The sequence below is a fragment of the Thermobia domestica genome, chromosome 10 (assembly GCF_964235325.1).
Source record: "Thermobia domestica chromosome 10, izTheDome1.hap1.1, whole genome shotgun sequence".
Lineage (NCBI taxonomy): Eukaryota > Metazoa > Arthropoda > Insecta > Zygentoma > Lepismatidae > Thermobia > Thermobia domestica.
Window position 1 is genome coordinate 104,157,291 of NC_137463.1, and position 27,778 is coordinate 104,185,068.

General features: G+C 38.0%; 2 non-coding genes across 2 annotated transcripts; both read right to left on the reverse strand.

The window, feature by feature from the left end:
* Window positions 1-19,666: 19,666 nt before the first annotated feature.
* Window positions 19,667-19,740, reverse strand: TRNAI-AAU (transfer RNA isoleucine (anticodon AAU)). Its single transcript has one exon. It is a non-coding gene; the product is annotated as a tRNA-Ile (tRNA).
* Window positions 19,741-23,994: 4,254 nt separating this feature from the next.
* TRNAI-AAU (transfer RNA isoleucine (anticodon AAU)) lies at window positions 23,995-24,068 on the reverse strand. Its single transcript has one exon. It is a non-coding gene; the product is annotated as a tRNA-Ile (tRNA).
* Window positions 24,069-27,778: the final 3,710 nt, after the last annotated feature.

Genomic DNA, 27,778 nt, shown 5'->3' on the forward strand with positions numbered 1-27,778 from the left:
ATTATGACAAATTCACATCAAACAGTGCATTGTAAACCTTTATTTAGAAATTTGAGAATATTAACTGTGATAAATTTATATATATATACAGCTATTTTGTTTGTGAAAAACAGACTACCTGAATTACAGTACAGATACAACTTGCGTTCGTACAATACAAGGTACAATAAATACATAGATGTACCATATAAGAGACTCAATAAGTCGAAGAATAACTATGATGTACTAGGCGTAAAATTGTATTATGGGTTACCAAGTGAATTATCTGTAAGTCCCATGAATGTGTTTAAACATAAATTATACAATTGGCTATTACAAAGGCCGTTTTATTCATTAGATGAATACTTTGTGCAAATTAAACGTGATATCTAACATATTGTAATATTTTGTTGTATGTTTTGACGTCTATTGCCATAATTAGTTCAAGAACATTAAAATTATTGTAAACAGGTCTTCTCGGGCTAGCAGCCAGGTAAATACTGTTATATCTTGTGACGTTTCTAGGGCTGACATCGTCCTCATCTTCAGGCGAATATGATGGTGCAATAGAGTGTATGGAATATATTACTCATGTATGTATGATTGGACTCTTCTGATTGGTGGTTGAAATGGCGGCTTCTGATTGGTGCTTGAAATGGCAGGATATGATTGGTGTCCATGTTTTACTCAGTTGGAATCCTGTGTCTCTGTTAAGGTTCGTTTTTTTCTTGTGTAATTGCAACAGCTTCTTTTATCCTCCTGTCCCAAACTCTTGAGCCTTTTGTTATTATTTCGGTATCTGTGAACAAAATCTTATGTTGCTGTTTGATGCTATGTTCGGCCAGTCCGGATTTTTCTGGTTGGTTTAGTCTGATGTAACTGTTGTGTTCTTTGATCTGGCTTCAATGGTTCGTCCTGTTTGTCCAATATATGACTTACCACATTCAACTTTTGCAGTCACCTGCGCTGACAAAATGATGCTAATGTGTAGGCCAAATACTTGTGACAATAATACAAGAAATGGTAGCCATTGCTGCCATTGCGTAATGAATTCGTTTTATGTAGGAAGTATTAAAAATGCACAGAAAAACATTCATTGAATTAGACATTCTCTTCCCTCCCCCACGACAATACTACGTCCATATGCAAATCATTTTTGCTGCACACGTCATGTATACGAACAAGAATTATGTTTTTAGACCACTTCAGTAAAACATATCTTGCCTTATATGGAACCGTTCTGAAACTAAATGTAAATTAGTCAAATTTGACCCCCTCTTCCTCTATAAACACAAGTACATATACAGGTTACTATCATGTAGGGGACTACTTCATTGCTTCACATACTAATTTTTGTGGATGTACCACAAAGGGGAAGGAATGGACTCCAAAATCTGATGAAAAAAATGATGAAAAATTTAAAAAACGAACTTCATCCTCCCTCTCTCAGCCATACATAAATACCCCCTACATGCATAAAATGTACGGATGTGCACGATCGAGTTCGAGCGAGTTTTCATTGAAACTCCGACTCGACTCGAAACCGACATCATTGAGCTCGGCTCGAAAAATTTCCTCCAACTCGTTTCGAGTGATTCGAGCCAAATGCTATGAGTAGTTTCAAGTACTTTCTTCAAATATCCTACATAGACAATATAATTATTATCAATGATACTTACTATTACTACAACTTAATGTTGTTGTTGTTGTTGTTATTATTATTATTATTATTATTATTATTATTATTATTATTATTATTATTATTATTATAACACTAGCGTGTATAAACATGAATGATAGGCGGTTTGTATCTCAATACTAAAAACTAGTTGACTGCTGACCTCGGAAAAGGTGAAGTCAAGGAGGCAAGGACATCGTTCACGAAGTTCTGGGTTTCAGTTCCGGAGGAGCAAGTATCCAGGCTCGAACCAAAAATCGTTAAAAGTTAGACTGCGTCGGCCAAACATGTTCAAACCTGCTCGGCTCGGGTTCTCAACGGCTCTAGCGGCTCGGCTCACAGCTCATCCACTATCGAACCGAGCCAACAGCTCACCCAACCGAGCTGGCTCGAGCCGATGGCTCACCTGAGCCGAGTCGGTGCCTCATCTCAACCGAGCCGGCTCGAGCTGCTCCTCAGTTGAACCGAACTGAGCCAGTTAACATCACTACCTGGGTTGGGCTTCTGCTTCGGCTCAAAAGTTAGATCATGCAGGTCTCAGCCTTGGTGGTAAGGACTACAGTATATACCGGTGTTTACATTGGTGCTCACATTTGAGGCTGTCTCGTTATAAAAATTCATAGTCGTCTTGTTAATCGAGACGAGATGAGATGCGATCAGTGTCCCATCTTCTGAGCAACACTAAAAATGTTCCATATTACTGCTTACATTCTCCTTATCTGGAACAAGGAAGAATTGCCACAAGAGTGGAAAGAATCAATCATTGTTCCAATTCACAAGAAAGGCGACAAAACTGACTGTAATAATTATCGAGGCATTTCTCTTCTGTCAACATCCTATAAAATACTTTCAAATATTCTGTTAGCAAGATTGACCCCATACGCAGATGAAATTATTGGAGATTATCAGTGCGGATTTAGACGAAATCGATCAACTATCGACCAAATATTTACCATTCGCCAAATACTCGAAAAGAAGTGGGAATACAATACCCCGGTACATCAACTATTTATTGATTTTAGAAAGGCTTACGACTCGGTTAGGAGAGAAACATTATACAACGTTCTTACAGAACTTGGAATACCGAGAAAGCTAATTAGATTAATTAAGATATGTTTAAGTGAATCCCAAAGTAAAGTCCGGGTAGGAAAATTTTTGTCCCCGAGCTTCCACGTCGAAAATGGCCTGAAACAAGGAGATGCGTTGTCGCCATTATTATTTAACTTTGTGCTGGAATACGCCATAAGGAAAATCAAAGATAGCAACCAGGGCCTAGAGTTGAACGGCATTCACCAGGTTATGGCATATGCTGATGATGTAAATTTAATAGGGGATGATAGGAGAACAGTAGAAATAAATGCAGAGATCTTATTAAACGCTTGCAGGGACATGGGTTTAGAAGTAAATGCAGAGAAAACTAAATACATGGAAGTGCGTCGGGACCGTAATACGGCAAATTGTGGAGGCGTTAAAATATTAAATAATGCTTTTGATAAAGTGGATACTTTCAAATATTTAGGATCAATATTAACAGACGAAAATCACATTCACGAAGAAATTAAATGTCGACTAAAAGCAGGGAATTCGTGTTACTATTCGGTTCAAAATCTCTTGTCGTCGCGAATTCTGTCGAGGAATTTGAAGCTTAAAATATATAAAACGATATGTTCTGTATGGTTGTGAAACATTGTCGCTTACTCTGAGGGAAGAACATAGACTGAAAGTATTTGAGAACAGGATCCTGAGAAGAATATTCGGACCCAAGAGGAACGAGAATGGGGAATGGCGGAAGCTTCATAACGAGGAACTACATAGTTTATACGGTTTACCCAACATTGTTAGGGTCGTCAAGTGTAGGAGGCTTAGGTGGGCAGGTCATGTAGCTAGAATGGAAGAAAGTAGAAACGCTTTCAAAGTCTTGACTGGTAGACCCATAGGAAAACGACCATTAGGAAGGCCTAGGCGCAGATGGGAGGACAATATTAAGATGGATCTCGCAGAGATAGGAATACAAAGTAGAAACTGGATGCAATTAGCTAAGGATAGAAGTCAGTGGAGAGCTTTTGTGAACGCGGCACTGAACCTCCGGGTTCCATAGGCCATAGAGTTAGTTAGTTAGTTATTACTGCTTACATTTCTTATGACTTTCGCTTTCCAGTCTAATCAGGTCATGATTTCAAAACGAGTTAAAACGAGCAAGCCGGTTATCAAACTCGACTCCACTCGAAACTCGACCTCAAAAAAGTGACTTGGCTCGAAACTCGACTCGAGAAAATTACCTTTGACTCGACTCGAATTTGCTTTGAGTTTCGAGTCGAGTCGAGTTTTAGCTCGACTCGTGCCCATCCCTAATAAAATGCATACTAGCGGAAGGTTTCATTCCTCAGGAATACTTTGGTACCAAATCATCTTTCTGGCTTAATTAGGGGCTGAGCTATTGATGTTTGTTGTAAAAATAAATGTAATTTACGTCAAAAAACTGAAACTCCAAAAATTGGCTAACTTTGCCCCCTCCCTGCTCTCCCATATAAGCAAGAAGTACAAATACACGATATTATCATGTAGTGGCCTACTTCATTGCTTCACGCACCAATTTTTATGAATCTATTCCCAAAGAGAGGGAATGGCTCCCCCCCCAAAAAAAAACGTTTAAAAAGAAACAAAAGAGCACGATATTTACCCTCCTCCCACCGCCACGTGGTACCCCCACATAGATAAGATTCACACCAGCGGAAAGCTGCATCCTTCAGGAATAAATTGTTTCCAAAACGATTTTCCATACTTAATTAGGGGCTGAGCCACTGAGGTTTAAAGATTAAGAATGCAGACGACCAGTAGAACATAACACAAAGAAACTACATATTCAGTGAACAGAAATCGGGAAAATCCCGATTTCTTTCTCCGGAATTGAACATTTGGATTAGGAAAGTTCCCGAAATTTGATCTAACGGCTGAATATAGATGGCAAGCAATAACTGTAAGCGTGTAAAAATTGAATATATATGCCTATTTAGATTATTGTTTTAAACAAAATAAACATTTTAAGCGTGTTTTTTTGTTTAAAACAAAGTACTTTGTTTTAAACATTAAAAACGTTTTAAACAAAAAAAATGTTTTAAACATAAAAAACGTTTTTTTAACGTGTTTTTTCCAACCCTGCTCGAAAAGAGACGAGACTTGTCATGTTTCTTGTCTCGCCTTGAATTCTCGTCTCGTAGGCAACACCACCAATTTTTGTACTATTGCAACAAAGGTATATAATTTAGAATGATAGAAATTACACATCGCGCCGTTAGATGGAAGCCAACATCCTCCAGCGATTGCCACCTACTGGAAGAAATTTAAACTTCTAAGCGTGATCTTTTTTTACTGTCTTTGGCAGAGTTTATCAGTTTCTTTGATATTAGATAAGCAAAAATAGTCGGATATTAGCTCTAAAAATAGGAAGGTTGCAACATGATATAAAGATGTTCCTGTGAAATCTGATATTGTTCGCGTCAACAACAATAAGCTGTCTTCAGCACTTGGCTAAACTATGGATTCCGCGGAACATGAAGTAAGAAAAAAAGTTGTCTAGTGCAGATCACTCAGCAAGGGTTCTGAACGATCAGCCCCGGAGATAATTGACTCTCGAATGGAACAAATGGTAAGTCGACGGTGCAATGTCTGAAGAATATGGGGAATGCATTAGCATTTCCGAACAAAGTCAAATAATAGTGTCACTGTTTGCTTCGCCGCATGTGACTTCGTGCTTCTTGAAGCTGAACAAAATTTCAGTGCGATCCATAAGCAGTTTCTTTCACGATTCACAATTTCTTATGCACACGTTCCAATTCATGCGAGTATGCAATTGCATTCAACTTAGATCGGACCGCAGCAATTTGCTACGAACGATACCCTGAGTAGCCTATTAAACACAGAGCATAATGGTGATTTGGGTTATTTGAAACCAGGTTTGTGTGGTGTCAACTCAGTGGCGGTTCCAGAATTCTAAGGAGGGAAATCACATCAGTAATGGCGGCGTAAATTCCGAACTTCTAAAGTGCATTAAGAAAGTTTTTTTTCTTCATAATAATTTGTATATGAGCACCCCAAACAAAATTTTGAAAATCTTCAGGAGAATTCTCCTCGCCCTTGAAACATTATGATACAATCTTTTCCTGTGTAAATTAAGTCTTTTCTCCGACCTTCATCGTGGGAAGAGCGTAAAATCAGTACAGAGCTGAAAGTTCCACCCTATTTCTCCACTCCTGCCCCCGTCATCAGTTAAGTAGAGAAAATGTTTCTTCAGTCACGTAAAAAGTGTAATTATTTAATACATTGTATGTAATTGCAGACATTGTAAAGGGCTGTTTTATGAGAGATGGGACGTGAGAAAGAGCCAAACAAGAACACGTCAACAAAAGGTAACATCAAATATCGTGACTTGCGATATGCTGCGAAATCTCTCAATATCTCAATAAGGGCTGTATGTAGACTCCATACAAAAATTTTTGCTCGCTCGATCCTCACTCATGTACAGGGATAAATGTTCATAATTGTTTTTCTTCGTATTAATTTAGAAGGCACGTGACTTTGTGACTACATTATAGAGCCACTTTTGGATCCATCCAAAAAGCATATTTTTTACTGGCGGGGCAAAGGAAAAGAAGGAAAGGAATTCCAGATATTCTATTACGAAAGTGGTTGCAATTCATGACGTGTGGAACGATGTTCCAACAAATAGCAAATATTCGTTGCGAGAACATTGATATTTCGAACAGATTCAGTTGAAAAAAAAAGTGGCCTGTTATTGTGATTGCATGACTACAGAATGTGGGCTATTGTGGATAAAATGAAAATAAATAAAATTTTAGGTTTAACGTATAACGATGCCGTGAGGCTCATAGAAGTGAAATGAAATTTGTAGTATAACGTTCTGTTGTTATGCCCTTTATGTTAAAAGCAACAGGTTATTAATGATAGGGAATGATTATGCAAGAGTTGATGGATTAAGAATGTGGGATGAAACGGAGATCCTCGAAGAAACCCATGGGTATGGTGTTCACCACGAACTCACATGGTTTGAGATGGAACCGTAAGTGAGCACTCCACCACTCACTCTGTGGGCTAAAGGAGACAAGTGGATCATGAAAGTTAGTGATTATAGAAAAAAAAATCTGGAATAAGAACGTGGGAGGTAATAGGAGCACTCAAGGAAAAAAGGATACGATATCGTTCACCACAAACTCACTTGAACCAGATCGTGTTTTGCTGCTGCTAGTGACGTACACTTTAAAGTTCTCCTAGTGGAAGGACTTCAGTACTTCGATTGTCGTATGTTCGGCTCTAGAAAAAGCATTCCACATTCTTACTTATTATGGCATTGTCTATAATCACATGCTAACACAAAGTTTGTAAGCATCACACCCTGCACCATCCTCATTGATTCGTGTTCATAAATTCAAAACAGTAGTGTTCTTATCCTCTTGCAAGTTCGATTTATCCAACGCCTAGAGCTATCCCCACACACTATTAACCACTAGAGTTTTCTAAGCCGGTTGGAATGGACAAAATCGTGCTCGTGAATTTTCTTGGGGTTTTCCCATTTTCTCGTACATTCTCTTTGAATTATCAGTTAATCATCCGCGTTCTCTAGCTTAAAGAGCATAACTGTGGGATGATAAACTTTAAAAAGTCAGGGGGCACACATATCTTGACAATACAAATCAAGGACATATCTAAAGGGAATATTACAATGGCCGGTCTTTAATCTATAACCATGATAGCGTGGGGATAGAGTCATTTCACACGTCTGATCTTTACATGTTACATGTTGTGTTCCTTTGTGGTTCCCCTGTTTATGCACTTCTGTACTATTTATCCTCTTGTCACTATTCACTTCGTACATTCATGTCCCCACACTTACCGGAGTATCTGCTTCCTTAACACAGTTTTCGACGTTTTGTTACGTAAGCGTTCTATTTACTTTTATGGGTCAATATCTCTCATCATTGTCAACAATAGGGATGCACGCGAGACTAGACGAGAAACGAAAGTCTCGTCTCGTCTCGCAACCTCAAATGTTGGTCTCGTCTTGTCTCGCATAAAATTTTGAGTCTCATTTCGTGTATCGCGCGAGACTTTCTCGCATGATCTCACAGTCTCGCATATATTCTGGGTCAAAATTTTGCAGTGTTATTCTATGGCTGTTAATGAATGATGACGTGATATTCTGTCCGAAGGAAGGTATTTGACCTAAAAGTCCCTTGCCAAGGTGAATCCATGGTGGTTTTCCATTGCTTTCCATGGGATGAATGTTCATAACATCCTAAGAAGACGGAACCTAGAGTTCAACATGGTATCCGAACTTGTGTCCCCTCCGCTCCAAATTAAAAGGAAAGTTGTGCTGGAATTTGATTGCTGGACCATTAATTTTTGTCAAATTAATAGCATAATTTACAGCATAAATTGTTGCTGGATCCAACATTGTTTTCCAGCTTAGAGGTCTCCAGCAATATTTTCCAGTATGCCATGCGGGTACATTTTTGCCCCGAAAAAAAAGTCGCCAATGTAATTAGGATATAAAGAAGATGTAGATTAGGATATAACGTTTTCGTATATGTTTTTCTGAACTCATTGAATCAAACCCGGATCCTTTTATTATATCTATATGTAAATTTCTTCGTCTTTATTTAACCGGATTTCAACCTTGTCTTTGCCTGCTTCTAGTCCGAGGAATGCTTTAACGTCACAATATCCAAAATTGACACGGATTGTTCCCTTAGAATAGGTTTGAACTTTCTTTTCAGAAAGTTTAAACTCTCTAGCACTAAATTTGTGGAAGCAACAGAGAAAATATAAAAATACATTACTTGTGTAGGAGAACAGTGCTGCCATCTATTGTCGCCTATCTCCCTTTACACTAACCACCAAGGAATAACATTACGTCAACGGACTTGTGGATAACGCAATATATGTTAACAATTGCGAAAATCAAAATATCCAGCAAACTATACTTGATACGAAAAAAGCTTTCTGGATCAATTTCCAGATCATACAGTTGAACTAACCGTAGTGTTTAGAATGATGTTTAGAAACTAAAGAAGGCTTTAATTCTAAAAATCAACCTTGAATAATAATAAATCTCATAAAATGTCTATTGCCCCAATCACTTTTTTGTTCCTGGAGGCATTAACGCTCAACTTAGAAAACTCAATAAATGTAAAATCACTAAATATACAATTAAATGTAATTCATAAATGTTGCGAGACTGCGAGAAGTCTCGCGAGACTTAACCGAGTCTCGTCTCGCATGGTTTAGTCTCGTCTCGCATAAAATTTTCACTCGTCTCGTCTCGCAAATGCGAGACGAGACGAGACGAGACGTCTCGCGTGCATCCCTAGTCAACAATCGTTTGCTTCAGAAGGGAGATTCAGTAGTAGAGCGTTCATCTCTGTTGAAAGGATCCCAAGTTCCATCCCAGACTAAGTGAGTTTGTGGTGAATAGCATCATATCCGTAGGTTTTTGGGGTACTCCTTTTTCCTTCCACATTCTCATTCCGCCAATTCTTGAATAATCACCAACTTTCATTCATTGATTTATCTTTGTTTTATTCATTTCGCTTATTTCTCCTGTAATTATGTAACCATGCACAACACGATACATATCATTCATGTTGGTGCTGTTCGCACTATCCATGTTCTCTCAGCGAATTATTAATTGCTGGGACGTCGTTCCACCCGTCATAAATCAGATCCATATTTTCTAACAATATCCGGGAGTCCCTCTGTTTCTTTGGAGAATCCCTTGTGCCGGAACTAAAAGATTTTAAATCCTGTATTTTTGGATAGAGTATATTACGAGGTGTATCTGAAAAACGGCAAAAAGTAAATAAATAAATAAATAAAACAAAAAATGTTAAGAAAAGAAATTTATCGTGATTTATACAAGTATATACTATGGCTAATTTGTGATGTAGTGACGATGAACCTCTAGACATTTCTGCTGGCGTGGCACAAACTTTCGTATACTCTCTATGTAAAAATCTGCCGCTAGAGAATGCAACCACTCCTGAACTGATGTCTTGAACACTTCACTGGCGTTGAAATACTTCGATGCAAGCCATTTTTTTAAGTGAATAAAAAGAAAGAAATCGCTGAGAGCAAGGTCTGGGCTGTAAGGGGGATGATTGAATAGTTTCCATCGAAATCTTTGAATTGTCTCACTTGTATGAGAAGCTGTGTGTGGGCAGACTTTGTCATGGATCAGAAGAATTTCAGAGCGTAGCGTTCCTCCCAGCCGATTTTCGATGGCACGCTACAGTTTATTCAGTGTTTCGCAACACTTTTTCTGTAATTATTCAAGAATTCCAAAAGAATCACACCCTTTTGGTCCCAAAACATGGCTGCCATGTTTTTGTGAACTGATGATTGAATTTCTTTGCTTTAGGAGAACCATAGTAATACCATCGCATTGATTGCTACTTCGACTCAGTGCATACGATATCCATATTTCATCCCCTGTCAATGTGTGAAAAAAGAGATCATTCTTCCCCTAGCTGGTCAAAAGATCATGTGCAGCCATCATTCTTTGCTGTTTGTGAGCGTCTGTCAATATTTTCGGCACCTATCTCGCACACAGCTTCTGATAACCCAGCTTGTCAGTCACAATTTGATGCACTGTTTTCACAGACACTTCTGAAAACTCTTTGCCGAGTTCAGTTATTGTGAATTGACGATTAGATCGCACTTTCTCGCGTACCACCAGATAATCCGTCTGAACATTAGGCCTTCCGCTATGCTCATCATCATGAACATCTGAACGACTTTTCCAAAACTCTCTGCACCATTGCAAGACCTTTCCTTCACTCATTACTGTCGGTCCATTAATGACACACACACGGTTGGCTGGTTTAAACCAAGGTGGTTTAAACCAGCTGTTTTTTTTAACTGGTTTAAACCAAAAAACGAAAAATGTTCGTAAAATCTTGATGAACATACATTTGTGAGTTGTTTTACTCCCGTCTATTATTCGGACCTAAATTCCCCGTTCATTACTCAAAGAGATTATACTACAAAAGCAACTTATATATATATATATAAAAGTTTATATGAATGTTTCTTTTGTGATTTTTTAATAGTTTGTTATTATTGTTATGCAATTGCAATCAAAGAAAAATTCTGAGTATTGTTTCGTTTTAATAGTGTATACCAGTGGCGTATTTAGGGGGGGGGCTTCCGGGCTTAAGCCCCCCCGAAATCTTACTTACTATAGTAAAGTATATGAAATATCCTGCAGAATGTTCACATTTTCAGGCAAAGCCCCCCCCGAAAGTCAGCAAAGCCCCCCCCCGAAAGTCAGCAAAGCCCCCCCCGAAACAAAATCGTAAATACGCCACTGGTGTATACTATTGATAAAATACATCGAAATGCCGTACTTTTTTTTGGAAGGGGGGAATTCAAACCCCACGAAAGGCATTTATTGAAATCAGAAGTATCTTTGGTATCTATTTACGATAAATGGGTCAGAGTCAAACTGGACTCAAATAATTCATATCTCTATTCATTTTTCACTTTATGCAAGTTAAATCGTTGTATTTCTTTAACTTGGACTAATAAAAGGCATAGGGAACTAACTTGGACTAAATTAGTTCTTCTGTACTCTGCAGTACTTTGAAATTGTCCATATGTAATTCTGTATAATGGTTTCACTTATGCAACCGTTTATGTTTTTGTCTTGCTGAAATGACACCTGACAATTATATTAACAAGTATGTAAAGATTAGTATAACGTATTTTTATCAGTAGCCCTTCCTGCGTGAGTTGGCAGACGTATCGCATTTGTGGCCAATTAGTTAGTCCCGGTTTCGAGTTCAAATGGAGAACAATTTCTCTCGGATGTAAGCCGAGAAACGATGGTCACATTTCCACATTTTCGGTAGCCTGTATCTCTGGAACAAAGCGATCTCGAGGAAATTGTTTACTGGATTTTGTCTTGTTTCTGTGAGTAGATTCACCTCCCAAGCCTTGTAAACAATCTTTGGAAACACCCTGTATATATATATTTGGTATTGTACAGATGAAACTACAATACCTGATCAAAGTAGTCTCCAGGTCACGTCATGGCTTTTGTGTCCAGACTAACTTAATGCATTGTCTGTTTCAGCTTATAGGGTATACATACTTGCATAATACAATATGTTTATTAGGACTTTCTGTCATTTTATTTTTTTCAATTTTATTATGACCAGCTCCGTATGTGCCTTTGGCGTAGGAGACCCGGTTTCGATTCCCGGTGGGAGCTCATGTGGTTCGGATTCCACGTTAATCACTAGGTCCACGTCTCATATAGCCTCGCTGCTGAACGGGACTTTAAGCTCAAAATCAACTCAACTCAACTTTATTATGGCTTCTCCCAAAGTTGATACAAAATTCATAAAAATTTGTCTATTTCCTTTTTACAATCACTTATCTTTGGTAATTATTTTTTACATTACTGTAAAGCAGATCTTAATTTTGTCACCTTTTTCATGGAGACGTTTCCAACGTTTCTTCTTGTCTCTTGATATCCGGGAAAGGATTGCTTTGGTCCATCGATCTTCATTTGTTCTTCGACCTACCCACTTCAGTGCCTTTATTTTCACGAAAATATATGTCGCTCGCATTATCTTCCTGATCCATTTGTCGGTAGATCTTAGCATAGGGTTATATGACTCTTCCATATTTTGTTGTTTAGGCTTACAGATCGTTGATCCTGGTTTTGTTGGGTCCACGTGTCTGATTCATGTCAAAAAAGATAGAAAATATTCAGTTTTAAGTGTAGGCAGTATTCCAAAGAAAAAGACCCTTCTATATTTTGTTCTAACTTATTCCAGTAATATAAAAAGTTACATACCTATAACTAAAACTATGATAGTTATCTCAATAGTTGGAAAATTAGTACGAAATGCGCTCGTTTTGAAGCTAAACGAATCAAAACCAAGATTTATATTAAAGAAAAACTGTTATCTAAAGGTACCTACGAGACAAGAACTTAGGCTGTTTCGTCTCAAAATGGTATCGTAAAAGTGATGTCTGGTCTGGTCTCAGAAAGTTATCTATTTCTATTGGAAGAGCTCTGTTTAGTCACAAAAACTCTGTCTCGACTCATTCATGGACAACACTACTGCTATCGATAAGGAAATCATGCCGACTCAATCCAAATCACATTTTACATCTGAGGTTCAGATATATCACGCAAATTTTGAACACTTTTACAGGAATATGTTTCATAGTTCAGAATCGTTCACACATATATAAGTTTTGAACAAGTTTACAGGCATAGGCGCCGACTACGTGAGTGTTCTGGGGCTCAAGCATCCATTGGAGATATTTAATGGGTGGTCAGCACCTATTGAATTTTTGAGTTCGATTTAACTTCGAAATTACACTTTCATGCGGTGAATAATAAAAAGAAACTATAGTGTACGTGATCCCAGGTGAAATTTTAGATAGGGGTGCATATGTATTGAATAATCAATTTATCAACAACTATTTCAGACTCTTCAGGCTTACGGCATATCGAGGATCGAGCAATATAGCATTACAACGATAATAATTATCCGTGAGTATAATTTTATAGAATTAATTGTTTAAAGAACTTGGTGTTTGATGTTAATTTATATTTTTAAAATTGTAAAATTGCTTTACGTGAATTTACAAGACAGCTGAATCATTTTCTATTTTCACTCAAATTATTCTCAAATGTTCTAAAAGTTTGACTGTAATCATTATTATTTTAATAATTTTCTGTCCCCTTATTTTGGCCAATATTGCTAGACACGTTTGAAATTCACAAACAAAATCTTAATGTTTAGGAATTTTGTTCAATTACAAGATTTAGAAAATCGTACTAAAATAAATTAAAATAAAATTTAAAAATCTTTTGTTTTTGCAATTTAACAATAATTTCACAGTTCATTTTATTTCAGCAGGTCTTGATAGTTTTTCTCGCCTCTCAGGAAGAATTTGGGAACCATGGTCTATTGGATCTATTTTTTAAAAAGAAAAAAGAAAGAAAAGAAAATGGGACATTAGTGTCGAAGCCTAAGCGCCCATTGAGAAACATAAAAGTTGGCGCCTATGTTTAGAGGAATATGCTTAAACGGCTAAAATCTTAATTTAATTGGAGAACTGACAAACAGCATATTATTGTAAAGCAGTAGTTCCCAAATTATGAGGCATTTTCCGTAGAAAGTGGTCGTACCTTATTATAAGTTGCAGGAGTGTATGAGAAATAATTACTCAATGCATCCTTATCTGAAATAAAACTCAAGATTGCGTGCACCAGGGCATCATATTAAACTAATTAGTAAAGGTATGGAATTTACAAAGTTTTTAAAAGGGGAACTACTGTTAGAAAGAACGGGAAACTTAGGGTGTAAATCAAACTAGCGCACCACTTGCCTGTCAGTATTTGAAACGTACTTCTGCAAATGTTCCTCGATGTTTCTTTGAATCCAAACAGTCAATGAAATATATTATTCCTTTTTGGAGGTGATCCCAATTCTGGGTTTTCAAAATTTCCCTATAACAAAGAGACAAAGTGCACTAAAAAATAAAACTATTTCTATTACACTTTTAGCTGCTCTCCGTCACTTTTAATCAGATGATACAGTGTTAGGATTGGTTTCAGATCTTGTAGCCATTTAGAAATTAAACAAAACACTCGAATGAAGTAAAAAAAATCCGAATAATGAATATTCCGGAACTCTCTGTGTTTTCTCTTCCTCTGTAAGAAATGTTGTTGTCCGTGGAGATCGAGTTCTACGGCCAGCTGGCCCTGAGCAGAGCAGATGAACTTGCATACAATATCCCAAGACCATTCACAAAGCGTTCTTCTCATTCATAGCCTTGCGGCTAACCTATTCGATAAATAATACACGGCCGCGCACCTCGCTAGGCAGACAACAGACTTTCACAGGGATACCACACGAACGCTAATTGATGGCTCATCTTCACCATATCACGTCACGGTTAGATCTTCTGAAGTATGCAAATAAAAAAGAACTGGGTGTTGTTATGAAGTCACATGTGATTGCCAATGTTTCGAGGAAGTATTTTTGTTCCCTTGGTTCTAAGTACAGAAAGAAATTAAGTAAATAAAGAATAATTTTGAAGTTTAAATAATGAAAGTGTTATACATATATGAAAGTATTAATAGCATTGATTAGAACATAATATTTAATTTTCAATCATTAACAACAACATGTTGTATTTAGTGTTAGTCTTGTAATTATGAAAACTTGCCTCTTGTATGTTTTAGAGTAGTGGTTCCTACCGCCGGTTCACAGATCGGTGCGGTGGCGGTCCGCGAAATTATTTTAGTTAGTGTCACTACAAGAGCTTTCTAGTTTGCCGTTGCCCAACATATCTCCGCCTTTTGCCGGTCTGCGAGTATTAAAAAGTTGAAAACAATCGAAAGGTTGTTTGACAGCGACATGTCAGGTCAGGTCAAAGTATCGAAAGGTTTGACCTGACAGCGATGTCTTTCCGTGCTCGTGAGATATTTGGCATTATATCAGCGCCTTCGTCGGTTTTGGAACGCATCTCACAGCAAAATGGTGGCACCTTCAACCCGTGTTCATTAGATATTTTTGGCTTAATTTCTTGTCTATTATCATCTCCTTCAGTTTGTCGATGTATTATCGTACCACCCTATATATATATATATATATATATATTCTCTTGTGCGGCATGACAGCTTTTGTGAGCCAGACTATATCCAATGTTTTATGTACCTTATACATTACAATATGTGCCTTTTAATTAAACAGAGAAAATACTAACAGAAGACTTCATTTAAAACAACAATTTTACCTTCCCCCTAAACGTAGTTAATATGTCCCACAGCTGCCATTAACAAAACTAAAACCATTTCAGTTAGAGAGCTAACTGTAACAGAGCATGTACTGTACCTCAATTTTCAAAAAATGTGGCGATTCACCCGGTTAGTCACTGGAACCAGCCATATACAGATGGTGATCAGAAAAATGGAAACACCTGTAGTTGGCAACACGTCAGATGTATGGGTTGGCAGTGGTGTCAGGGCGTCCGCAGCGTCGGACCGCTGGTGGTAGTGTGTTAGGTCGGTCTCCATACTACGTCAGGCGCAGTGGAACAGCAATGTCCAGTGGCTGCAGCAGACGGAGGTAGTGTAAAATGGGAGACCTCTCAGATTTTCAAAGAGGGCAAATTGTTGGTGCGCGGTTATGTGGAGTGAGTGTGACGGCAGTGACTACTGTGTTAGGTGTGTCGCGTGGGACAGTGTCGAAGGTGATGACGGCCTACACAACACACGGGAAAACCACATCGGGGAAGCGGAACAGTGGGCGGAAGAAAATCATGAGTGACAGGTCACGCCGAGTACTAAAGCGCATTGTCACGCAGAACCGTCGTGCCACTGCGGAGCAAGTGACGGAGGAACTCAATCAGCATCTCCCCCACCCTGTTTCGACAATCACAGTCCGCCGCGAATTACATGACATGAACTTACGGGGTCGTGTTGCACGGGCCAAACCGCTCATCAGGCACCATAACGCTTTCGCACGCCGCAAATGGTGCCGCGACCTAATGTACGCTAGCGAGAACATCGTAGGTAGCTACTTAGGAAAGGTATAATCAGCTTGAAATCGTTATCGACTGCAGACAAAATGAAATGGTGATGATACGACGGGTAGAGTAGATGGCACGAGGTCGGGGCCCGATTGGGAGTAATCGGTCCAATCGGCTTAAGGCCGGCCCTGCCAGAATAATTGAGTAGGTTTAAAAATGACAAAAGAGGAAGCATGTACGTGGAAAAATTTATGTTGTACATTAGCCATGCGCAACTGCAAAGCCGGTCCCTGGGCCAATCCCCAGTCTAATGAACTCTTTCATCCTGCCCGCCGGAACAATTGTTGAAAACATGTTTCTTGCGTAATATCTTAAACTGAATTGAAAATTTGCCCAACCCTCCTTCGCGTAGTGTGAAACTTATCTCTTGCGGTCGCAAGTTCGCTTTCTACGCAGAATTACTGGCAGATTGAAGAATAGTCAGATTTAACGACTTCAGTAGAGAAGGCCGCAATGGCTCAGTGGAAGAGCATTCACCTCTGGTATATGGGGTCCTTGGTTCGATCACAGCTCATGTCAAGTTAGCTTTATGGTGGACAAACACCGTGTGGGGGATTTCTCGGGGTTCTTCCGTTTCCTCCCACATCCTTCATTCCACCATGGTATGGAAAAAAGTACATATTACGGGGCCTATCTTGCCTACAAGATAGCCCCCCAAATGTCATCCTCTTTTTCTCGAAAACTATCACGGTACAAACAAAACTTTTTTCGGTACGAACAATTTCCTTTGAAATGGTGTATTTAAATTTTTTGTGCTGTGATACGGGGGGCTATCTTGGCGCCAAGATAGACCCCCAAATGTTATCCCCTCTTTCTCGAAAACTATCAGGGTACAAACAAAACTTTTTCGGTACAAACGATTTTCTTTCGAATGGTGTATTTCAATTTTTTGTGCTGTGATAGGGGGGGGGGGTATCTTGGCGCCCAGTTGACCTCTCAAGTAACCCTCTGAGGAAAATGGTACAAACGAAAATATTTTCGGTACAAACGTAGTTCAAACGAATGACCTAGTCATTGTTTCATTTTTCTAAAGTCGGGGGCTATCTTACCATACGTTAATTTGGCCACTTTTCAATGAAACCGATAGTACTCAACATAGACAGGATTCACTGTAATTAGTGCTCTCAACGGGTCGGGTCGGGTTGAAGACCGACCCGACCCGACCCGTGATCCGATCCGATTGACCTGACCCGACAACGCGACCCGAGCTGACCGTCCTGACAACCCGACCCGAGTAGCCTGACTCGACAACCCGACCCGTTTGAGAGCACTAAGGTCACAACACTGGGTGAACGCCAAAATGCACTCCCATTGGGAATTAAACCCGGACCACGTGTACCGAAGTCTTACACGTTAACCACTAGCTAGATCAAGCGGGGGATTTATATGCATCTTAATGAATATTTGGCACATTTGAGGTTTGGTTATTTCTTTTTTTAACTGATACCAATGTCCGACGTGGGAGAATTTTTTTTTCTTGCTTTACTTCTATGTGACGATATTTTTATTCAAGGTCAGTGTTTTCACCTGTTCGGACGGCAGGGGGTCTTCTCGGAAGGCAGTAGCAAGTCTCTTGGCCGAGAGAAAAGGAAATCGTTTAGCTACAATGATAGGGGTTGAGGAAACGGGAGAACACCTGTGATTTTTTCCAACCCTTCAACTTTCATTCCAAAATAGGTTCTTATGATTCCGGGACCCGTGCCAGTTTGATTTTTCTTTCTCGGTAATTAAAACGTATTTTACAGTATATATAGTTGCACGTAAGAAGATACATAATATGAAATTTGTAATTTAAAATTTAAAAATGCAGTATAATAATTAATTATAAAGTACTAATTTTATTTCATTACTTTCAGCCCAACAAATGAAATTCAAAAAATTCGCACCCTGGGTCTTGGTCATCAATACTGCGTCTTATTCTTTGTCTTGCACAGTCGAGTCTATGTCCTGCATTTCGTAGTCTTGTTGGTCTTTCATGCTATACAAGAGCCAAGAATGCTCGCCTCATCAGTACAAATGAAGACCAAGTGTGATTTTGATTATGGTCTTTCATACTATACGGAAAGCCAGAAAATATGCTCATCGCTACTTGGTGATAACCAAAACAAGGCCAAAAGCAAGATTACTATGCACTTCGTCTTGCATATCCAATCTTTATCTTATTCTTGTATCGATGTTCTTGGGCTTGATGAAATAAAATGAAATATTCAGTTTAAGGTCCCTCGATTCTGCACCGAGGCTAAGAGATATGATGACCATGAGAAATGAATGCAATGGTGGAATGAAGAAAGTGGGAGGAAACAGGAGAACCTCGAGAAAACCCACTACACGGCGTTTCTCCACCACAAAGCCCACTTAACACAAGCGGGGATCGAACCATGGACACCATGCACCAGAGATGATTCTCTACCACTGAGCCACTGCGGCCCTGCTTGGGCTTGGTCGTCTATATCCAATCTTTCTTTTGGCCTTGCTTAAACAACTTCTAGTTTTGTTCTAAATCCAGACTCCATATTGGCGTAGATATTAATATTACAGTCGATTGGTAAAATCAATCTTCCACATTTAAAAATTAAAGTACACACAAGTACAAAAATAAGCATTTACCATAAAAAGACTAGCTGCAAGTGTTCAAAATAGATTTATGGTTTCTATAAAATCAATTGAAAATTGTTATTTTTAGTAGGCAGCTAGTGAAAAACAGCAGCTTTCGACTGCAGCCGAGTTTAAGCTCAACCTAAACTCAGTTGACGAAAGTGAACTGACCCGACCCAACAACCCGACCCGTGCTGACCCGTGCTGACCCGATTGACCCGACCCGACATCCCGACCCGTTTGAAGCACTAACTGAAATTCATGAATGGTTTCCATTCCAGGGAATGTTATGCGGTATATTTCCTAATGCACCTCAGCACTCAGTTTCGTCAGCAAGAATGGAAGAATATATCTGCTCTGGGGTCTTAGCTCCAGAACTCATTACAAAAGTTCAATAATATTGAAGTCCGGGGATTGGACCGGCCAGAGATGATGTAGTTCATTCAAATGTTCTTGAAATCACGCCTCAACAGCTCCAGCAGTGTTAATTGGCTCATTGTCATATTGGAAAATCAAGTCACTGAGGGAAATGAAAATCTGAACAGACGATACGTGCATGCAGGCCAAATCTATAAAAACATTTCTGAAATGTCTACTTTTCCTTAAACTTCTATCGGAGAAAAAATATTTATTCTACACGCGTATTTATTCTACATAAGTTTCAAGAAGCAACAAATAAATAAATTATATATCTATTTAGTTTGCTAATCAGAAACAAAAATATTCCACTTTTGATCTGCCTCAGAATTACTAAGGTGAAGAACCACATAGTAAAAAAAATGGCCAGTGAGGGGATCGAACCCACGACCTTCGCGTTATTAGCACGACGCTCTAACCAACTGAGCTAACCGGCCAAGGACTATAAGCCTCTCACCAATGAAGATCCAACAGTTGAAAGTGGATTACCAGTGGATTACGAAGTGTGTAAAACGAGAATTATTGCCAAGTATTCGTTTTCATAATCTGATTCGTAATCACGTAAGTTAATCAAACCTCATTTTTTAAACAGGGAACTTATTTATTTTTATCTCCATACCAGTTTTCTTTTTCTAAGTATACATACAAACAACTAAATATTAAATTATTATTATTATTATTATTATTATTATTATTATTATTATTATTATTATTATTATTATTATTATTATTATTATTATTGAAAATGCATACTTTAAAGCACTTTCTGCCCAAGTATATATGATGTTATCATTGTAACTAACAGGGTGATATGCTCCACAACGAAAATCAAGAAATAACTTGTAGAATTGAGAGGGACCCTTAACAAAAAAGCTCGTCCTGAAAGTGATACATAACTTAGATCTACGTGCACCTCCTACATGCAATTAACAACCAAAGGCAAGATGTGGAATGTGTCGTTTACCGTTTTTTATCAGATGACGTATATTAGAAAATGAAAGGATAAAAAAAAAAGATAAAACAGCGGATGAAGATTTTGTCACCTAGTCCGTGATTTATGAAATAGGAGGGAAAACTTGGAAACGAATGCACAGTGGGCCAGAATCAGAATCTGACTGGAAAAAAAAAAGTAGTTTTGGTAATCTACATTCGAACAGCACAGTTGTGTTAAGTTTCTTGCTGCGTATCAGTAAACACGGATAACAGCATATAGTGGCGGCAGCAGCACTTCAAAATTGATAGTTCATTATCTGTTTTATAGCGCGCTGAATTGGGGTAGTATGAACGTAAGGTTTGCGGTTTAATTGCGCATGTGAAAAGGCAACGAACGATCGCAAAATAAGCTATGAGTAAAGGTATGTATATGTACTTGCTGTTTGACTAAAGTTTTGATTGATTGGTTTACGTTGCTGTTCTGTAGAAGCATTTCTAGAGAGTCGAAGTATTCACGTATTGAAGAACTGCTATTGGAAATTGAAATTGAGATTTAAAAATGTACGTTCATGTCTGTATTGAGATCTTTCGTCATGATGTAGTTTGATATATGTATTTCGAAATACAGTTGTGATCTACTGCCCGTTCTTGCCCGATTTTTATATTTATCGTCTTTTCAAAGTTAGGTGTAGCGAGCCGGATACGCTCTTCGTGACGTGAAGAACCTGTACGAGGTATTGCGTTCTAAACCATCACTTTATAATTATGATACGAACAGTTATGGAATGTAAATTCTTTCTGTGGATGTTCTTTGCAGTGTGAGAGTGACTTTAAGTGCCTTCAAGGAGTACGTTTGAGGAGGAAATTTCTGTAACAGAGTTTCACATCTTCCCATTCACCATTGTGAACACAAGTTTAGGGATATCATTTACTTCCTTTTCCTGAATTGGTACATCAGTAGGCTTTAAATTACGTATTTGCGTTTCCATTGAACATACCTCTTTTTTCGACAGTTCAGTTCTCTTTTCTGGTACAATAATTTAATTGGTCGACAAAATCTAGGCGACGATGGTTAGGGATTTTGCTACAAAATTGCTTTGTCAACCTCCCTCTCTGATGTTGAATACAACTGTAAGGGAACGAAGGAGATAGCAAAAATATCTGAGCCACTAGTTCAATTTATCTTCTGTTTGAACTTTCTGCTTGTATACATTATGACAACTGCTTCCATCGCAACCCCACTCACACACTAATTTCATTATGTCTCCATCTTTGATGCACTGTTTAATATAATCTTCATTAAAATCACGATGCGCTCAATTGTCTGATTTACTATTGCTTGTAAATTATCTTCGGCTGACGTGTCAGTTACTATAATATTCTTTTCTCTGGGATAACGCTTTAATTTTGCTTCCCACACCACTTTATACGACGGATATATGTCACAATGTTCTGCCTTTGCACCTAGTCTCAAATTTGCATACTGTCTTTTTGTTAAGTTGTTATCTATAATAAGTGCCACGACCTCATCCGGAGAATAAGTGTTTAAGAGAATTTTGGCGAATGATAAGCCTTTTTGATTTTCGTTGCTCCCTTAGGTGTCGTTTGAGTGATTTCTCCTAATACAACCGCGGCATCTCTTTTTCCAGCAGCTCTCAATGAACATTGGGTAGCCAACACCAGTTTTTACTCAGAATGCTTTGTAACGAGTGGTTGTACAAGTTTTTTTCTTCGACTTTGTTTCCGGATCTTCGAAGAGTTTACTAGGTCTGCCTAATTTGCTTGTCAAAGGCCTATGCTCTTGGCTTCAAGAGATCGTTTTGAAACCAGTAAATACTTTATCAGAGAACTTAATATGTCCTTCCAAGTTCCAACCAATCATTTTATTTGGATAAAAATTTATCAGTCATTCTATTACACAGCTTCCAACGCTCCTCGAAATCACTTTGAAGGCACTTAAAGTCACTCTCACACTGCGAAGAACATCCACAGAAAGAATTTACATTCCATAACTGTTCGTATCATAATTATAAAGTGATGGTTTAGAACGCAATACCTCGTACAGGTTCTTCACGTCACGAAGAGCGTATCCGGCTCGCTACACCTAACTTTGAAAAGACGATAAATATAAAAATCGGGCAAGAACGGGCAGTAGATCACAACTGTATTTCGAAATACATATATCAAACTACATCATGACGAAAGATCTCAATACAGACATGAACGTACATTTTTAAATCTCAATTTCAATTTCCAATAGCAGTTCTTCAATACGTGAATACTTCGACTCTCTAGAAATGCTTCTACAGAACAGCAACGTAAACCAATCAATCAAAACTTTAGTCAAACAGCAAGTACATATACATACCTTTACTCATAGCTTATTTTGCGATCGTTCGTTGCCTTTTCACATGCGCAATTAAACCGCAAACCTTACGTTCATACTACCCCAATTCAGCGCGCTATAAAACAGATAATGAACTATCAATTTTGAAGTGCTGCTGCCGCCACTATATGCTGTTATCCGTGTTTACTGATACGCAGCAAGAAACCTTATTTATTACTTAACACAACTGTGCTGTTCGAATGTAGATTACCAAAACTACTTTTTTTTTCCAGTCAGATTCTGATTCTGGCCCACTGTGGAATGGGGTCCAGGAAAACCCCTTTTATGGAACAGACTCATACTCAAGTACAGCAAACACACACAGGAAGGGTTGTAAAGTCCAGATAAAACTATATTTTCTCTCTGTATTAAACCACTAACTTTGAAAGTTGAGTTTGAGTTTACGCTAAAATTGTGATGTCTGTAATTTGATGGAAAGTTTGGTTAGTGGGACATTGTGTTCTGTTCTTTTTTCTTTTATTTTATTTTCTTTCTATCTTTCTTTTTTTAATATGCAAATGATTGTCTTCTTCAGGTCCATGTTCCCAGCCGCTCCGCTACTTTACAAATTGAAGTTTTTTTGTTTTTTTTTCTATGCCAGTTTTGCATCGTTTTCTGCCGTAACCCCGAGTTTTGTGCCGCAACCAGTTCTTAGTTACAGTGAAAACAAATTTGGGGGGATCCCCTCACTTTAAAAATTTAAAGTTGTTTCTATGCCAATGTTTCTGTTAGTTTTGTGCCATAAGCAAGCCTCAACTTTTGTGCTTCCTGTGTTTTCGAATGTGATTCCCCCCTCCCACACACACACATTTAAGAAATTTAAAGTTTTTGTATCCCGAAATTTTGCACGCCATAATAATAGACACTAATCTATGATAAGTCAAAGTCTACCATCATTCCAAGTTCCGTAATGTTTTAGTTATTTCCGAAAATATGTGGCAAAATTTGGCCACCATTACTCGTGAACGAAAAAACTGCACAACATATTTCACGTGCTTAATATACAGAGCCGAATTAAGAACCTCAGAAGCTCTAAGCATTTAAAAGATGTTGGTGCCCCATATACAGGGTCTATAACCTCTTGGGTCAAATTTATACAGGTGATAGAGGAGTCCAATATACGCATTTTGAGATAGGAAATCGAAAGTCGAAAACGGCTAGTTCAAGCGCCACGCCATCTTGAAGTTGCAGCAATCTATAGAAACAAGTACGACGTTTCAATAACAAATGTGTTTATGAAGTCAATGTAACCTGCATAACACTACATCTGAGTATGTAAGGTGTAGTACAAACACACTACTGCTGCACTACTACTCTTCCGACCACGATTGTGAAAAGATATATGTGAGTAAGAGTAGCTAAAGAAAATGAATGGCCAGTGAGGGGATCGAACCCACGACCTTCGCGTTATTAGCACTACGCTCTAACCAACTGAGCTAACCGGCCCACTGTGTGTTTGTAGGCTAGATAAAAAAATATTGTATTTGTGTTTTATGTACCAGACATGTCAGTGAAATTTGTCAAGTAGTCTGTTCAATGAGGGAAGATGCGGTCATTGTTGATTAATGCTTGAAGGTTTCTACATGGGCAGATACACCTGTGCGCAGAAATTACGCATATACCATAATTCACGATTTCCCCAATTTTATTTTCCTTCCGTTCTTGGTTAAGGTTGGGTAATTATAAGCGAAGACGGTAAAAAGCATTGCATGAAAATGTTCCGGAAAAGATTACAACATAAATATAAACAAAAAAAAGTAGTAAAACGATACCGGCGAGGAGAGTGAGTGGACTGTTGTTCTTTAGATATCACATCCTTTCATTTCCATCCATTTTCTGTATTTACTCGTACAATAACTTAAAATTTTTCTAATTTTTATAAAATTTTTACGTCTGCTTTCTTTGAAGCTTACAGCATTATATATTAGCTGCAACGATGAGATTCATTTCAAGTAACATATGTTTCCAATTGCTTCCGATTTTCTGTTTCCGATTGCTTCGTTGAATTCGTTCTCCTTAGTTACCAGATTACATTAGTCTTCTAAAATAAATAATTATTATAAGTTAAGTCTCTTTGTTGTGCAGTGAAACAGAATACACAGTACACTACCCCTTAAAGGGATCAATTCATCCACAAATTCTCTTAATATACTCAGTTATCAAGTTAAGTCAAATTAAGATAATCAACGCTGAACTCAGACTTTTGTTGTAGAGATAACTTTTGAAATGGTAATAACTTTATGATGTAAGACTTTTTTTTTTTGTGACATTCAACATTGAATTGACAGAAACCCCAATTAAAATGAAGTTGACTTTAGCTTAAGGTGACCAGACAGTCCATTTTAGCCGGGACAGTTTCATTTTCCCCACTGTTGTCTTGTTCTTTCTGATTCTTAAACGAGACGACTAAATGCCCTGATAATAAGATGAAATCAGTGTGAAAAATTGATTGGAGAAAACGGTACTACAAGAGTTCAGAGTTATGGTTTGAAATTGATTGATTGATTGGGGAGTAAGGGTTCAGCTCTTGGATCTACCCTAGAACGAGTTGAGCGATTAGAATGAAACTTGCAGGATTCATAGCCCTTCATCCTACGATAAAAACGCAAAAAAAAAAAAAAAAAAAAAAAATCATTTGCACATACAACGGGAGAATGGGGGCATGACCATTAAAAATATTCAAATGAGATAAAGAGATCACAAATATTAATCTGTGTAACGGTCCGAGAACATATTTTTTTGCTATTCTTATTTGGAGGAAAAATAGGGGCATATTCTCCCATAAAATCTTATGGTTCGGCTATGTTAATTTTTATTTCGCATTTTTATCGTAGGCTGAAGAGCTATGAATTCTGCAAGTTTCGATCTAATCGCTCAACTCCTTCTAGCTAGACCCAAGAGCCGAACCATAGGATTTTATGGGGAAATATGCCCCGTCTGCTCCCTGCAAATAGAAATAGAAAAAAAATTGAAAATTATTTTTATTCTCAGAACGTTACACATATTAAAATTTGTAAGTTTTATCCGATTTGGACCATGTTTTAGTGTCATGCCCCCCATCTCCCTTTGTATGTGCAAATGGATTTGTTTTGCGTTTTTATCGTTTATAGGATGAGACATATTTTTATAGGAGGATTAAAAACAGACTGGCAAAAGTTTTAAACAACACTTCTTCTGTCCTCCTTAAAAATAACTAGAATTCAATTTTATGCACCATTGTTACTATAGTGTTTCTTTCTGGGAAGCGTGTTCGCGTTTTTTCAATCAATCATTCTTCTTTCTTCCCAATCCCCTGTCACTTGATCCAAGGAATTACAAAATAAAAGTTGAGTAAAGTGCTGCTATAAAAGAGGAGCCAGCAAGAGAAGGTCTCTGACAGCTCGCAGAGAGGTTGCTACTACTCACGTGTCAAGGTTTTTTCGGTGCATCTATAGTAGCAATTTAATTAGTGTAAGACAGAGTGACTGTGGTTGGTAACACTAGTAGGCCTACCAAAGTAGGGACTGCATTGTCCTTTCACATGTGGTAAGAAACGTCAGAGACCATCTCTTGTTGGCCCTGCTATAACTGGAGAAATTCGTAACTACGTATTATGAAAGTAGCTTGGCGGCTATCAAGTGACTGACCATTTGTCCACAATGTGAGAAGATAGAAGCGATGCAGGTTTAAATGTGCTTTTTTCATGTTCAGAAATAGAAGTACCCTGTAATATGATTAGTGTTACTCGATTAATTGCAGCGCTCATAAACTCTTCTCTTTCTTTCCGATTTTTTTAAAAATGAATTTTGAGGAGTTGCATCAATGTCTTGCAGTGAAAGTAATGCTTTACTTTACACTACACTATTCAAACTTTACACTAAAGTCCGTCGACCCTACTGTTCCTTTCCTCTTTTAAGGTCGCGTCATAACTACCTGTCTTTGAAAACCGAAGATGCAGTAAAATCGTGACGTCATGGCGTGAGCAGAAACAGCTTTCGCCGAAGGTCCTTGTCATTCACCCTTGCTTGTTAGTTTTGATTTTTGCAAGGAAGTGAGTAATTCTTGTTTTCCTACATTGAGAAAAATTAATTATTATAGTGTTCGTGTTAATCTTATAAGCATATCGAATTGTAGGATAAGTACTTGTCGGAATCATAGTATAAATAGTAAGATTTCCGAAGTTATTTATCAGGTATTTCCCCCTTATCAGGGTTCGATTTGTTAATTTACCAGTGGGGGGATAGGTGGATCGCAATGTGTAGTGCATTTGCATATACATTAGGGGCAGTGGGGCTTCAAAGTTGTGAGATGGCCTAAAATATTTCCTGAAGCCTCCTCTAATCAGAGTAATATTTTATGTTCAAATTCAAAATCTAGCTAAACAAAACACGCGGCCCAACGAAAAATTGTCAGTATGTACAGTACAAAGCTAAAATAATAGATTTACAAACGAAGTTAAAAGAATTGGAAAGCAAATATAATAAAGAATTAATTACAAAGGCCAGTTCTAAAACATAATATTGCGATCATTTTAATAGAGTGGTTAATAACCGGGTGGTGGATATATTACAAGAAAAGTTTTATACCGAGCCAAGTATGCTAATAAATGGCAAGGAAAAACTAAGATGGACTGATTAAGATGTCATTCATGTATTAACACGACGCACCTCAGTGATAAGTTATACAATTATCTGCAATTACAAGTTCGAATATCCGTTCCCAATGTGCCAATTCTTCGACGTTGTAAGCAATAATTACCGTTTTCTCCTGGTATTCTTACCCTAGTTTTGAAAATTCTGATGAGGGCGCTGCTTAAAGAGTGTGGAGAAATTTTCAATGCTTATTCATTGATGAAATGAATGTTAATTGACGCGTGTTCTGTGACGGAGAGGTTTATTTAATTTTGTAACTACACAGAAATGTCCAGGTGGCAATGATTCGAGGCTTAATAGATGTGTGGAAACAGCCAGTGTATTATGATTTCGATAAGACTATGGGTAAAAACTTACACTTCGAAAGTAAGTTGAAGTCGTAGGATTCAAGATAGTTGTAATTCTTTCAAAGCTGAATGGTGACAATATGAGGCTATGTGGTAGTCTCATTTCACCTTTTTCCGGGTAGATAAAAGCAATAAAAACATAAGAAGTTATATTTTGAAAATTTCAAACACAAAAAAC